Below are 15,714 nucleotides of genomic sequence, written 5' to 3'. Positions count from 1 at the left end.
ACACAATATCAAGAATCGAAAGTCTCTAGTCAAAAAAAAAAGTAGATGCAAAGGAGTAGTGGCAAGTTTCCATGTAGTAATTCAGACAAACCGATCCAGTATAGTGAGTGAACCAAATCAATGGGATGGAGTTTTTCTTTTTGCAGTGATAGCCGGACCAAATATGTGAATCACTTGCAAGGGTCACTTAGATGAATGCAGAGATCCTGAAACTGACACAAGATCCCCACTATCCAACATTCCAGTTGTGTTCTAGGGCAGGATTTCTCCCGGAGTCCACCACCAAGATCCAACAGCTTCCCAGCAGTTACACAAGTGAAACCTGGGCCCCAAGCCTACTGCAGTTTAGACCTGGCACCAGGTTTGACAGCTCCATTCTTCTCAATGGAAATTAATGCTTTCAAGTAAGATAAGTAATTTTCGTGTCATTGACACTTTTTGAATTGAGATAAATTAATTGTTGAATTAAATATTATAATCACTTGAGTGTTTTAATTACATTTGATTTGTTAATTTTTATATAGATATCTTAATAGTATGTTTTAACATTGATAATCGTTTCTGAATGTTTTTCAATGTTTCTATCATAAACATTCACAGATCTTTTGGCAGTTCTGATAGCTGTTAGGTCTAGGCGTGGTTTAAACAGCCAGAACCTTTCTGTAGGCGGAGCTTGCATTTCTTGGCAGTGGGATCCTGCACTCACTAATCAGCAGCCAGTTCTACAATGCAATTGCGAGGGAACAGTGAACATAGTCAGTTCACCTATCACTGAGGGAGGCTGGACAAAACGATTCTGTCAGCATGGTTTGGCAGCCCTAGGTTAAAGAAGACTCGTAAAGCAGGCTGCTTTTTAAAATGTATCTTAAGTCTACTGTGAAAGACAAAGTGAAAAGTTATATTTTATTCCTTAGTGCAATTCATTGTTTGTGGCAAGATGTAGAGTGGAATATCTTCAATGTTAAAATCCCAACAATGCTATAAGAACTAAAGAATCATACCTCAGGTGATAATAAATGTGGGGACATTCAAAAATTTCATGCAGTGTGAAATAACGTCTGAAAGAAAAATGATTAAGATTTTGAAAGCAGAAAAGTAATAATTCTGCCCCTCAGTTTCACCATAATCTCCTGCTATTTGCTGGTTTTGGACGTAGACAAATTGAGTTATTCCACCTACTTTGCTGCATTGTTAATTCCTTTCCACTCAATGTCTAATATCTCTAACCATTTCTCACAGTTATAATTAAATAAGTTTCTCCTACAAGAACGTCCTTGCTATGCCCCTCTGCTGTTGTCTACCTAAATTGCTTATCTTTTTATACACTATGTTCTCGAAAGCATCAGAACAATCAAATGGATTTATGCAGTGAAATCCCAAAGTGCTTTACAGCCACTGAGGTACACTTTAGTGTATTGTTGGAATTTTGGTAACTGTGCAATTTTGCACACATCCATCTCCCATCGACATCTGTAAGTCGACCATATATTTTGTTTCACAATTTTGATTAAAGGAAGATGCATACAACGTCATACATACATAACCAGGATGCTCTTCATTGACTACAGCTCGGCATTCAATACTAACATCCCCTCAAAACCAATCAAAAAGCTCCAAGACCAAGGCCACAATACCTTCTTGGGCAACCAGATCCTCAATTTCCCCTGTCAGTTTGGATTGGCAACATCACCTCCAGAACTTCCATCAGCACAGGTGCACAACAAGGCTGTGTACTTTGCCTCCCTGCTTTGCTCACTTTGTACTCATGACTGTGAGACTAAGTATAGCTCCAATGCCATACTTAAGTTTGCTGACAACACCACAGCCGAATCAAAGGTGGTGACGAATCATCATATAGGAGGGAGACTGAAAATCTAGCTGAGTGGTACCAGAACAAGAACCACTCATTCAACGTCAACAAGACTAAGGAGCTGATTACTGACTTGAAGAAGAGGAAACCACAGGTCCATGAGCCAATCCTCATCAGGGGATTTGAGTTGGAGAGGGTCTGCAACTATAAATTCCTCAGTGTTATAATTTCAGAGGATCTGAACTGTGTCCAGCATGCAAGTGACATTACAAAGAGAGCACAGTAGTGCCTCCACTTCCTTAGAAGTTTGCAAAGATTTGGCATGTCCTCTAAAACTTTGACAAACTCCTATGGATGTGTGGTGGAAAGTATATTGACTGGTTGCATCACAGCCAGGTACGGAAACACCAATGCACTTGAATGGAAACCTGTACAAAAATTAGTGGATACAGCCCAGTCCATCACGGATAAAGCCCTCCCAACCATTGAGCACAACTGCACGAAATGCTGTCGCAGGAAAGCAGCATCAATCATCAAGGATCCCCACCACCAGGTTCAGGGACAGATTTTAACTCTCAACCATCCGGCTCTTGAACCGGGGAGGATGACTTCATAGAACGTCAGTCATCCCAACATTGAATTGTTCCTACAACCTACAGACACACTTTCAAAGACTCTTCATCTCGTGTTCAATATTTAGTGTTTGTTTATTTGTTTATTTATATTTGCAATTTGTTGTCTTTTGCACCTTGTTTGTCTGTTTTGATGTTATTGTGTTTCTTTGTACTTACTGTGAATGCCTGCAAGAAAATGAATCTCAGGGTGTATATGGTGACATACATGTACTTTGATAATAGAATTTACTTTGAATTATTGACATTAGAGATAACTCCCCTTTTGACCGAAAATAGTAAACGTAGAAAAGCACAGTACAGGAATAGACCCTTCAGCCCCATTATTTAAGCAAATAATTAAATGCCTAATTAAACTAATCCTACCTACATAATGTCCATTTTGATCCATTCTTTTCACATTCGTTTTCCTATCTAAAAGCCTCTTAAATGCCTCTGTTCTATTTGTCCCCACTGCTAACCCAGGCAGTGCATTCCAGGTACCCACCACTGTCTGAATATAACAGAAAACTTGGCTCGCACATCTCCTCTGAGGTTAACCTGTCTTACCTTAAATCAATGCTCTCTAACATTAGGGAGTTAAACACTGGGGGGATAGAGTTACTCTATCTGTATCTCTCATAATCTTACAAACTTCCAGTGCCATGGAATCTTTTAACTCCACCTGTAGCAGTAGATTTAATATCTAAACTAAAGAACATCATACCATTGACGCTCGTTCAGTAGTGTTGCTTACATTTTTGTGCACGTCTTTGGAGTGGGACTTAAGTTCAAAACTGCCTGATTCAGATGCACCACACCTGACGTGAAAAGGATCCTCACCAACAAAGAAATGAATCCCAGTCTCTGAGAAGAGAAAGCAACACGTACTCCATCTCTAAGATATGGTATGCAGCCCTAGCAGACTGGCACTCAAAAATAATATGATCCGAATCATTAGGGTAATAGCCTTGCATCTTAATATACATGACATTCCTGAAGGTATGTTAGACAGATGGAGAACTGTAGGATAAGATTATTAGTGGCTGCGATCTTGTTGGGATATCTCCACTCTCCTGGCTGAACAGACTGGGTTGAAGCAAGTAACATACACAAGGAAGAAGTGACAGAAAGCAGAAACAAAATGCTCTCCAAAAGAGGAATTGCCACTTGAAATGTGCAAGCCAAATCTGGAAATGGCAAAGAAATACTTGTCAAGAAAAACACTGAATGCATACCTGCTAACCGCAAATCACGCCAAGCCAAAAATCAGCCAAAACCAAGCCATTTCTGGCAGGGGGAAAAGAAATCACAACATGGGTTGCTTTTAACATACAAATCTAGCAAGTTAAGGGAAAGGAGGGGTCAAGGAAAGCGAGTTTAAAGGAACAGGTAGCTGTTCAGTTTACCTAGTGCTGAAATTCACTTGCTAAATCAAGAAAACGTTGAGCCTCTTTAAGGACTAATTGAATTCTACATTCACCACAGAAAGACTGGGTTTTCTGTAGAAATCTAAATACAAAATAGCAGGATTAGTCATTCACTCCTCTGAACCCGCTGCCCATCAAAATGATCTTGGCTGATTAGTCGATGAAGTGATTATTAGTGAAATACTGCAGAATCTCACTGCACCTGAAGGGGAACAGTTTAAATTGTTCAAGTTCATTCATGCAAGTTGCCATTTGCTGTTAGACTTAAAGGCCAATTTTTTAATCTTGTGTTTATTTTGCCACATTTTTCTTTGTAACTCTAAATCATCCTATTTCTTTCTCAGTAAAGAAATCACATGGCATAAGCTGGTTCATCATTCTATAGGCTCCCAGACTGCCAGCAGCCCTACAATCCCAATCATGCCAGTTGGCACTTACAGCACCAGACCTGAAACCAAATTGTGGAAGAAATCTCTCATCAGTCATAATGTAAGATGCTTTGCTCTGGCAAGATTTGGCCCATTGCTTCCTTTCTCTACTAATTGGAATATGCATCACTTACAACTGGCACAATGGCAATGGTGCAGTTAGATAACTCAATCCCCAACTTTAAAAGGTCACAAAATTCGGTGCTTAATTATGCTGATGTTAAAGTAATAATCATAATGTTTATACCAAAAAAATGAAAAATTGTGTTTCTATAGTGCTTTACCTCCCTTTTTAGCCCCCACTTTAAATTAAATGAAATGCATTTGATAGCTAATCACTCTGATAAAGCAAGAAACACTATAAATTAACCTGTGAAGCTCTGACAAATAGCAATATGTCAGATATTAGTTTCTAATCATCCAGGTTGAAAGCTGAATAATGGCTGGGACACTGGTGGTAGCTCCACTCATCTTCTTTAATAATGAGCCATGGCATCATTTTTGTGTTCACCTTAGCAAACAGCATCTCGTTCTAAAGAGAGCACACTATCAGTTCAGCACCTTCAACATTGGAACATCAGCTCAAATTCTTATTCCAAAGACACTGGAGTGGGACTTGAACTCAGAACTGTAACTTCACGGTAAAAATGCTGTCTACTGAGCTCCCACTGATATGAAGAGTATTACCAGATTATCAGTGATAGCTGCCAAGCTAAATGGAAAAGGACACAAGCATCTGGCTTTCAATTCATTTACTTAACTGACGATCACAAAATCAACTACACACACATTTCCACTCTCATCAGCATACAACGAGTGAATTGTATTATTTTACTTCTAGTACATTAGACTCTAATGATGACAGGATCATAATATATCAAGTCATATTTTGATAAGGAACTCTTCACCATAATTCTTTCACATAGTTTGTATTATACCAATTGTTATCAAAGTTCCATCAAATATTTGATTTCAAAGCTTTGGTGTCCCACTTTACCATTTTTCCACATTTTACCATTTATCAGACACGTTCCCACCCCCACCCCGCAAGCCAATCACCAGATTCCATTGACTGCATTTCACTGTCAAAACTGGAGCACCGATATTATCAGCATAAAGTATAAATATCTTTCAGAAAAATAATAACATTACAGTTTTTGTACACAAACTCCCTGGTACTTTATTGTATTATGATGAGTATGGAGAAAAACAGATTTTTCCCCTTTTAATCACATCCTTGAACAAAATCTACTCAATGAGAAGCATTTCTCCCCCTCAGAAAATTAAATTTAAAATTTAAAAGCAAAAAAAGTCCCAGAACATATTAACTCAAAACAACAGTTAAAATAATAAAAAGTAAATTATTTGTAGAACTTTACATACAAGTGATTAAAGCTCGATCACACTCTTGTGTTCTTGGTCTGACATATTACTTCTACATCCTTTTATCATCAGTGTAAGCGTTTTCTCAGCTCTGTGCGTGTACGCGAATCGTTATGTTTCCACATAGTTGATTATTATGCTCGTTGGCAAACGGGAATGCCAAACGTTCCTCTATTCTAAATCTACAATGCAGGTGGCAGAAGCCGGCCACTGTCCGTCACTTTATTAAAGCCAAATGTATATTAATTTGTACATCGTTCTTTTTCAATTGCACTGAAGCTTTGTTTTGAAGGATCTTTCTCCAATACAAATTAAAGTTTGCAAACATTGGTCAAATGGATGGGACACAAACTAGGCTATAACTTTAAGTACGCACATTCATACAGGTAAATTATTTTGAATATGCAATAAATTGGGCTCATTCACCAAGCATCAATAACACTTGCTGCCACCATAGATAAAGCTCCTGTTCACGGAGAACCCCGATCCCGAGTTTCAATGCTGTGCCGCGCTACTATTCCGACAAGCTGCGCACAATCTCCAAGTACCCCGTTTGAAGGTGTTTCTGGAATTAAGACGTTACATTCGGCAATTTTGTCATTAATCTGGCATTCCAAATAATGTCAAAAATCTGCATTTTCGCTTCCGCTGTCGTCCCAGTTAAAGCTCAGAACAGCAACATCGCAGCCTCGTACTTCAAAGCAAATCTGACCAGGGCGTGAGCTTAGAGGGCTTCGGGCGGCTGAAGTTTGGCCATTCATTTGATCCAAAATTCTTGTTTAAACGTGTTTCTAAAACTTGGCCACGTCCTTGGAAATAACCCGAGAGCAGTTTGATGAGAACTGATTAAACCTTCCCCGAGAGAACATTATCTGCTTCAGACTCTGAAACAATCCGACTTCCCCAGACATCTACAGTGCAATTGTTGTTATGTTTTAGTATGCTTGCAATTTTCAAGAAAAGTCCCAGCAAGTGATCCACATCGATGTCCATCTATATTATCTAAAATATTACCTAAGCTTGCTTTGAAATATAAATCTTTGCATCAAGTCTCAATATGTTAGGGATTTACCTCCCTCCAATCAGCGTCCTCTATTGGGAAGTGGGGAACCTCCGTTGTTCTTATATTACTTCAACAAGGGTAAGAATTAAGAGCCCAAAGTGAATTTGGCATTAAGGTGAGATAGGTTGCACCGTTGAAAATTGTTTAGAGTCCATGAGAATTTCGCTTGAAACGTTTCATGGCAATTTACAAAAAAAAAATTATTGAAGTAAAGGAAAATTAAATCAGGTTATAAACGAGAAATTAGTGGCTAAAATTTGTAACATCACCTTTTGTATCATTCAGTAATCAAAATACACGGCTTATTTTACTTTGCAAAGTTGTCACGGCAAGTCCTGCAATTGTGATAGAAAAAAGGAAAATTGGAGGGAAATGATCAATAAAATTACCTGTTTTGGAAATTATCAGTAAAAGCCCACCAGGTACCGGTAGATGACGGTTTACTTTTCCTCAGTCTCCTCAGTCTACTTCAGCAGTAGCGAAGTGTGTGGACTCTGGATCCAGTGGTGGAAGATACAATCCATGCTCTTCGCTGCGGTTGGGATGAAAAGACTCTAGCGGATTGAACGCGCGCAGAGTTGACAGCTAGAGACACTACTCAGCGCTTTCTCAAGCTTTCCTTTTCTAAATAAAAATCAGAGCCTTCCTTCTTCAGAGAACAAGATATGTTGCAAGATACAACACCAGCGCCCTCTGCAGCTTCATCGCTGCCGAGTCGACAATATTGTTCCACTCATTTTTATCGAAACAGGACAAGCACTTGCCTCTCGATAACGCCAATCGAGCAAAGCCCGTTTTATTCAAAGGAGTACTTCTTGAAATGTGGCTCTTTTTTTTTAACATTTAAATCAGAGCTCAACTTGCAAAGATTCCACAAACAATAACGTGCGAATGACCAAATCTGTTTTGCCATGTTGGGTGGGTCATTGTCAAATCAAGTTTCTAAGTACAGTCCGGACCAGGGTGTAAAGCACAGTTATACACATAACACACAATAACTTAGGAAGGTAAGAATTAAATCTGCAAAATAAATTGCTCATAGATAAACAAAGTAAAGCGCATAAGTTAAATTTTGTCTCAAGATAAATGGGCAATTTAAGACTGGGACAATGAGAATTTTCTACCCACACAATATTGTAGATTGTTAGAATTCATTGCAATTCTTAAACCTTGAGCATAATTGAAAGTGAGATGAGAGCATTAATAGAATCAAGAGATTGTTTAGATCACCTCTTCTCATCACTACCATCGGGGAGTCTGAAGAGCCAAACTGAACGATTTAGAAACAGCTTCTTCACCTCCACGTCAGGTTTCCGAACAGTCCAATGCCCCATGAATGCTACCTCAGTATTCCTTTTTTATGCACCTTTTATTTATTTTTGCAGTTTACAGATTTTGGCATCGCTGCACTGCAAAGCTGGCGCAGAACAATAAATTTCACATCATGGGCCAGTGATAATGAATCTCATTGTGATGGGGTAGAAGGGCCTGAGGCAAGGAACAGCCATGAGGAATGAGCCATGGCTCAGGAAGCCATGAGCCAACCAGCAGAGTGGCTTCCTGATGGCATTTTCACACTTCTATTTCATGCTCTTGTAAATATTGTGAAAGTCTCTGCTGGTCCTCTTCAAACTAGATGTCTACACTTCCAGAGGAGTTGACAGAACCTTGGTTTAACATCTCATCCCAAAAATAGCACCTCCGACTATACATCATAAACACACTTTTGCACTGGAGAATTAGCCTGGAGCTTTGCTTTTAAGTGTGTGTAGAAGGACTTGATCCTATAATGTTTCTGATCTGGCTGACACAGATTTTGAAACTAACACCATTATAAGCAGTGTAAACCCAGGAGATTCACACCATTCACTCGTGCCCCAGAAAGTTACCAAGAAAAGCCAAGTTTTATTGCAAATCCCTTCAATCCCTGTTTAGCCATGCATTTTCCTTCTCATCACCGCATCTCTTCCTCCCTCTGAACCACTATTACAGTAGTTGGCATTACATATCTCTCCTTGAACTACGTCACCTCTGTTCCTGCCACACCTCGCTATCAGGTGTGGGTAAATGTGCCCAGCGAAGGTCGCCAATTGGGGAAAAAAACAGATGGCAAGCCACACCAACATGTTAGTGCAAGTGGTTTTATTTAGTGCCAGGTGAAGGAAAGAAGTGCTTACAAATAGACAAATGAAAACATACATGTAACAAGCTTTCTCCACGACGCATTTTGTCATTAACTTTCCAATGTAACTGTTCACCAACAGTCAAATCCAACCTCCACATCTCTCAGCAAAGCCAAACTGAAGGTTTAAATCTGCCTGCCTAGTGTGTAGTGCGCCTGCTCCCACTAACACAGGCATTATTTTAGGACGCCCCAAACTGTCCCTTGGGTCTTTTGGGGTCACTCTGGGGCCAAACTGATGTGAGTGAAAATAAATTAAACTTTCTAGAATGCCTGTGTCTAGAAACCCTATTTTTATGAGTTACGGACCAGTAGAGCACATTAACTGAAGGGATTGTTTTGATTAGCCAGGCTAGTGATTGTTTTACTGTTGGGGTGTGTAAATGGTGAACTCCCAAGAACTGCAGAATGGGACGCAATGTGTGTGAACTACTGGGGAAACTAGACCAGGGACAGAACGAGGGGGAGAGACTAACTGCGCGAAAGGGCAAGGTTAGCAGGAGAATTAGCATTGCCAACCAGTTCTGTTACAGTTCTCTTTTTAAAGGCCTACTCATAGCTGGGCCCTTAATTCCCCATCAGGTGCCCTCTTTATTGAGCACTGAGCTGTTTTCCTGCATGAAAGGAGAGCGGAGCATGAAAGATTAGGCTCTCGAGCTAGTCCACTCCTGACTGAGGGCAGCACTGTCTGGGGTGCCATTTTTCAGATGATATCCAAAACTGAGGCCCTGGCTGCCTATGGATTGATGTGTAAGAATCACAGAGAATGGTTTTGAAGAGCAGGATGTCCCAGACAATACGTTGACTTAAATAACACCTTAAAAAGGAATATTACCGCTGCTTTTCCAATGTTTACAGTGTGCATACTGGCTTCCCTGTCCCCTTCATTATGAAAATAACAGAAACCAATGCATGTGTTTCTTTTAAAAATTCCAAGTGTGCTTTGCTGTTGATTTTCTGGAAATATTTTATTAGTAAACAACACCAAGTAAATTTTTGCAAATACCTTGTGCTGACATTTGTTTCTTGCTCTTACTCATGGACAAGATAATTGACATTTCCAATGCTTGTGTGTAATTATAGGTCAACCACCAGAACAGCATGTCAAAATTATGCTTTCATGTTCCTTTGGGCTCTTATGGCAGCAAACATGTTTTGCATGGCATTGTTTACGAATGTATAGAACCAGTAATATATGCTGTTAGTCAAACAGAATTTTATCTCCTCTTGTGATATCAGGTGACGACAGCAGAAGTACTTCTCATTCTCCAGTCAGTTACAATGCCACGCATAATAAAACTCCTCAATATTTCCATGTGTTATGAAGAAAAAGTGGACATAGACAGGCTTCAGTCAGCATCTCATTTCTAAAATGAAATATGCAGTTAACAGTTTGTTGTTGTTGTTCAGTCAAGTCCAACTCTTCCTGAGACCATGGGGTCCATGTGGCAAGATACAGAAGTAGATTGCCAGGCCTTTCTTCCGCTCAAATGCTGCCACTGCTGCCCAGGTTGGGACCCAGCTGGGATTGAACTCAGGAGCATCTGCTTTGAAGTCCAGTGTTGATGCCACTACACCACCAGCTGGTGATTGCAGTTAACAGTAGCTGAAGTGAAAAGCTTTTTTTAAAAAAAAAATCCAACCGAAAACACAGAGAAATTTCTTCTCATTAAGAAATATAGTAAAAATGCGTGAGACTAAAGTAAAATTGCTAGTGTTCTGAAAAAGATAGTTCTGGTCTTCACAGGGGAAAAATAATAAGAACTGTAATTAAATGTCTCAGATGAAAGTATCAGTTTACTCTAGTTACATAGAGGCTGCTGTTTTGCTTATTTCATTACTGTACTTCATCTTCCTGAGAACCTTATTGCTAGTGAAGTATATATGAAGTGTTGTGATGTAGAGAATGCAGAGGACAATTTGAGAGCAGTGAGCACTGACATGTAGCTAGGTCACAGTAACCCCATGATTGGTCAAAGAATAAATTTTGGTCAGAACACCAGGGTAGGTCACATACTTCTCTTCAGAATATAACTATGAGATTTTTCTCTGCTACTGAAAGCTGACAAGGCATCGTGTCCGTCTGAACTATATGCCATATTCAGAGTCGCAGCCCATAAATGCAATACTGATACAGCGGCTCAGATTCCAGAGTGACTCCTTACCAAATGCAAATGCTAACAACCAAACCATGGATGCTGTTTTAAGAGGGCTCAATTAACCTATGGAAATTCACAGGAGGGGTTATATAAAAAAAGAAGTGGAAAGCCACATATCTGCATTTGCCAAGCAATCAGGGGATGAATTTATTGTGAAGCGACATGAAGAAAAACAATGCAAAATATCATTCTGTTGCCTTTATCTGCGTACAAGAAAGTTAAACTTTTAAAAAAGTATCTAAATTCTCTTAGAATCCTTCTTCCATATACTACTCGGCCAATCTAATCTTATGAAGTGTGGCTTGCTATTCAGAATGCTATTTCTAAATCACGGAATGACTCTCAAATCTAGCAAAGAGGCCTTAAGGTTTTATTTTTGGAATTGTATAAGCTGAGAAATAAAATAAATTTTGAAGTGCACTCATTTTCTTCCCGCATTGTTCTCAGTCAGGACTATAAAGCTACAGTATTCAATTTAAACCTTAAACCATTTACTACAAAATCCTTTGTGTAATGCCATCACATTGAAAAATGTGAAAAGCTAAAGTAATTTCAGCTAAAAATTTATAAAACACCAGATACAGACATACCCTACCTACCCCAAAAAACTTCTGAGGTAATTAATCTTTTAAAATGCTATTGGTATATTATGTTTGACTCTTTACCTGAGCCACAGTTTTAATTATATAGGATTACTGCTGTATGGCTAGATTATAGGTCCAAAATTGTTCTCTTACAGCAAAAGGTAGTCAAGAAATATCTTAAAATTATGAAAGCTTTACGTTGAGGAAACATGGTCAAGCCATTTGCAGAAGCTGAAGAGTTGGGAATTATGGATTGCATGTGTTAAGGTAATTAGCAAGTCTATTACAAATCAATAAAAGGTTAACTTTTACATCTATTTATGAGCACAAGATCAAGGGAAATAGCACCAACAGAATGCTACACAAGACCATTGAGCCTCATTGGCCATTACTTTGTGGCCAATCCTTTATATCAAGGCTAACATGCAATGAAAGTTTTGTATTTTGAATATTTGGCATTTAGTATTGGAATATTAGTTAGAAAATAAATTTACAACACAAGATGGTGCAGGAGGGGAAGAGAAAGGGCTGTGTGATCTTCCAATTCCCTTTATATCCACAAATCTATCAAATCAGTTTTAACCATACTCAACAACAGAACTACCACAGGCCTCTTCATGAAAGAATTATCAAGATTCCATGTGACGGAAGTTCACTTCAGCCATCATAAACTGGAGGCATTTATTCTGTGATCGCGACCCTTGGTTCTAAATGACCAAACCAGGCTTGCATGCTCATGTAAAGCCTTAAAAATTTTGCAAGTGTCAATGAGATTGCCTCTCATTTTTCGAAACTCTTAGAGTACAATGGCCCATTCCATTTAATTCCTCCCCGTTTCTTTCTTTCCCATGTTTAAGTGTCCTGAAATATTTAATTCCCAACCTTGGATCCTATCAAATGACAACCATATTATACCCAAGTATTTATTTCTATTGTTACAAATTCTTAGATATTCTAAGAATCTACATTTTTTAAATAAACCTTGGCTTAACAAATTAAAGGAAAACGGTTCCACACAGTAATTATCATTGCAAACTTGGTATCAATACACTATCAATTTGTTCTCCCTCTTTAACTTTTAAAATTACTCCTTTGCAAAACCACAACCATACACAACTCCCCAGCCAGTTTATCTTAAAGCCTAACACTTGTTCTAATATAATTTAGGTGAAACCCATTCCGACTAATCACTTCTCTTTTCCCAACCACCAGTGATAGTTTTCCCATGAAAGGAACCTGTTATGCTTTGTAACTCCAAAGCATATAAAAAAATGTATCAGGATAACTCAAGTACATTTTTAGTGTTTCTTTTAGCGAGATGCATACTTATGACATGGTGTCACGATGGCATATACCATTCACGTATCCCCTACAACGCATTATGTAAACAACAAAGAATGCTTAATCAAACAATATATTTACAATATTACTCAGATATTACTGAAATGTTAAATACATAATGCTCCTCCCTGCTTAACTATAAATTTCAACTCAATAGAGAATGCATCTCAACTACATAAACAATATACAATATGGAAATCCACAGCATAGTAAATTTTAAATGTTCCAATTCAGGCCTAAAGATTTAATCGCTATGGAGAAGTTCTTACTTTTGTGAGATAAATGGTTTCCCTGACTGGAGGGGGAGGGGTGTGTGGTTCACTCTGTTTGATTTGTGACTATGAAATAATCTCTGATTCTGGAGCCTCCTCCATGGTTGTTATACGAGTTGACTCTGGGACTGGAGGAAGTGGTTCTCACAGCTCAGGGCATCCTTCTCCTTTTTCCAAAATGCTCCATCAGCATTTCCATGATTAGTTGTCCTCTTGAATTCGCTGTTGTCCTCCAAGAAACGCTGCCCGTCTTTGTATTTGTGCTGCTGCTGGTAATGGACCAGACCTCTGTGGATTGAAATGGACACCAATGGTTGAAGATAAGCGATGAGGATAAACTATCTCCCATACAAATACTAGTTGAAACGTTTTACACCCCAAACCAGACTCAAAGCCTCTCTGTCAATCTGTACATAGTTTTTCTCTACAACAGTAAGGGAACATGATGCAAAAGATATGGGGTGTTGACTTGACTACACCTATACCATGAGGTGAGGTGTCATAGGCAAGTTTCACTTTATGATGTGGATTACAATTTGTGAGTAAAATGTCTGATGTTACCTTTTTCATTACCTTTTTGAAAGTCACGTCACACTGCTTTTCCTTTGCCATTTCTTCGCAATATGTAGCAATGAGTTCAAAGGGCACGATAGCCAGGTTTGTCAGGAACCTGGTATAGTAGTTGAAAATTCCTAAGAAGGACCACAACTGTGACACATCCTTTGGCCTTGGGGTGTCTGCCACCGCTTGAATTTTCTCAGCACACTTGGATAAATCTTGTGCATCAATGGTGTGGCCACAGTGAGAGATGATTGATTTAAAGAATTCACACTTGTTGCATTGTGTTCTGAGCCCATATTCTGCTAACATGTTTAGCACTGTCTTAGGATTTTGGAGATGTTCCTGGTCATTCCTCGACAGTAACAATCCAAGTAGCACTGTGTGCCCGAGCAGCCATGTAGCACCTGGTCCATAGCTTTGTGCCATGGTGCAGGTGCAGATGTTAATCCAAAAATAAGCCTATAATAGCAATATTTGAATGTGTATGGTAAGAAATACTTTTTGCTTTTCTTCCATCTCCATTTGTACATAGGCTTCTGCTAAATCCACTTTGCAGAAGGGTTTCCCTCCAGAAAGGTTTACAAAGATATCCTCTCCCCTGGGCAGAGGTTATTGATCTATTTTCAGTACTGGGTTGAGGGTGACCTTAAAATCACCACAGATACTGACACGCCCATTCTTAAACCATAAGACCATAAGATGTAGGGGTAGAATTAGGCCATTCGTCCCTTCGAGTCTGTGCTGCCATTTCATCATGGCTGATTCAATTTTCTTCTCAGCCTAAATCTCTTGCATTCTCCCTGAACTCCTTCATACCCTGACCGGAGGTTCAAAGGTATGATTTAATGCCAAAGAAATGCATACAATATACATCCTGAAATGCTTTTTCTTCACTTTTCAATTAAGAATCTAACAACCTCTGCCTTAAATATACATAAAGACTTGGCCTCTACAGCCGAAAAGAATTGGCCTCTACCCAAAGAATTCCACAGATTTACCACTTTCTGGCTAAAGAAATTCCTCCTCATCTCCATTCTAAAAGGACGCCCCTCTAGTCTGAGACAGTGTCCTCTGGTCTTAGACTCCAGTTTCAGCACATCCTTTCTAAGATAAGGAGCCCAAAACTGCTCACAATGCTCCAAGTGAGGCCATACCGATTAGAGATAAAGGTGGGAAGATGTTCCTGGAGGCTGTGAAAGTGAGCGAGGTCCTCAGTGAATACTTCTCTTCAGTATTCACCAATGAGAGGGAACTTGATGACGGTGAGGACATTATGAGTGAGGTTGATGTTCTGGAGCATGTTGATATTAAGGGAGAAGAGGTGTCGGAGTTGTTAAAATACGTTAGGACGGATAAGTCCCCAGGGCCTGAGGGAATATTCCCCAGGCTGCTCCACAAGGCGAGGGAAGAGATTGCTGAGCCTCTGGCTAGATCTTTATGTCCTCGTTGTCCACGGGAATGGTACCGGAGGATTGGAGGGAGGCAAATGTTGTCCCTTGTTCAAAAAAGGTAGTAGGGTAATTATCGACCAGTAAGCCTTACGTCTGTGGTGGGAAAGCTCTTGGAAAAGATTCTTAGAGATAGGATCTATGGGCATTTAGAGAGTCATGGTCTGATCAGGGATGCCTACAACATCATACCGGCCAATCTGCAACTGTGTTACAAGTTCATTTACCTTATTCCGTACACTGCACACATTCAAATATAACACCTTCAGTCCTTTATTCATCCCCTTCAATTTTGTCCACCGTTTACGTCGTAACTCATCCTGTTGACTGCAATTTTGCCCTATCAACAGCCTCTCCTTCTTACACATTGCCTCTGTTTGTAAGCCATCTACCTCATCTTTAGTACTATCATCCCCCTTTCCTGCGATACTTCTTGCATTGA

At 39.4% G+C, this 15,714-nt stretch overlaps 1 protein-coding gene across 4 annotated transcripts in view; it reads right to left on the bottom strand.

Moving 5' to 3' along the window:
* The window catches only part of cpne4b (copine IVb), a 371,281-nt gene extending 363,994 nt beyond the window's left edge, over positions 1 to 7,287 (bottom strand). For 2 of the 4 annotated variants that reach the window (XM_063069636.1, XM_063069642.1), the window contains exon 1: positions 7,115 to 7,287. The gene's annotated coding sequence lies outside the window, so the exon portion shown is untranslated. Of the gene's footprint in view, positions 1 to 5,662; positions 5,707 to 6,210; positions 6,232 to 7,114 lie in introns of those variants that run through there. The other 2 variants (XM_063069640.1, XM_063069639.1) reach the window with 2 other exon arrangements.
* Positions 7,288 to 15,714: the final 8,427 nt, after the last annotated feature.

Source organism: Mobula hypostoma, chromosome 17, assembly GCF_963921235.1.
Source record: "Mobula hypostoma chromosome 17, sMobHyp1.1, whole genome shotgun sequence".
Taxonomy (NCBI): Eukaryota; Metazoa; Chordata; class Chondrichthyes; order Myliobatiformes; family Myliobatidae; genus Mobula; species Mobula hypostoma.
The sequence above is the reverse complement of the archived record's forward strand: the minus strand, read 5'-3'. Positions and strand labels throughout refer to the sequence as shown.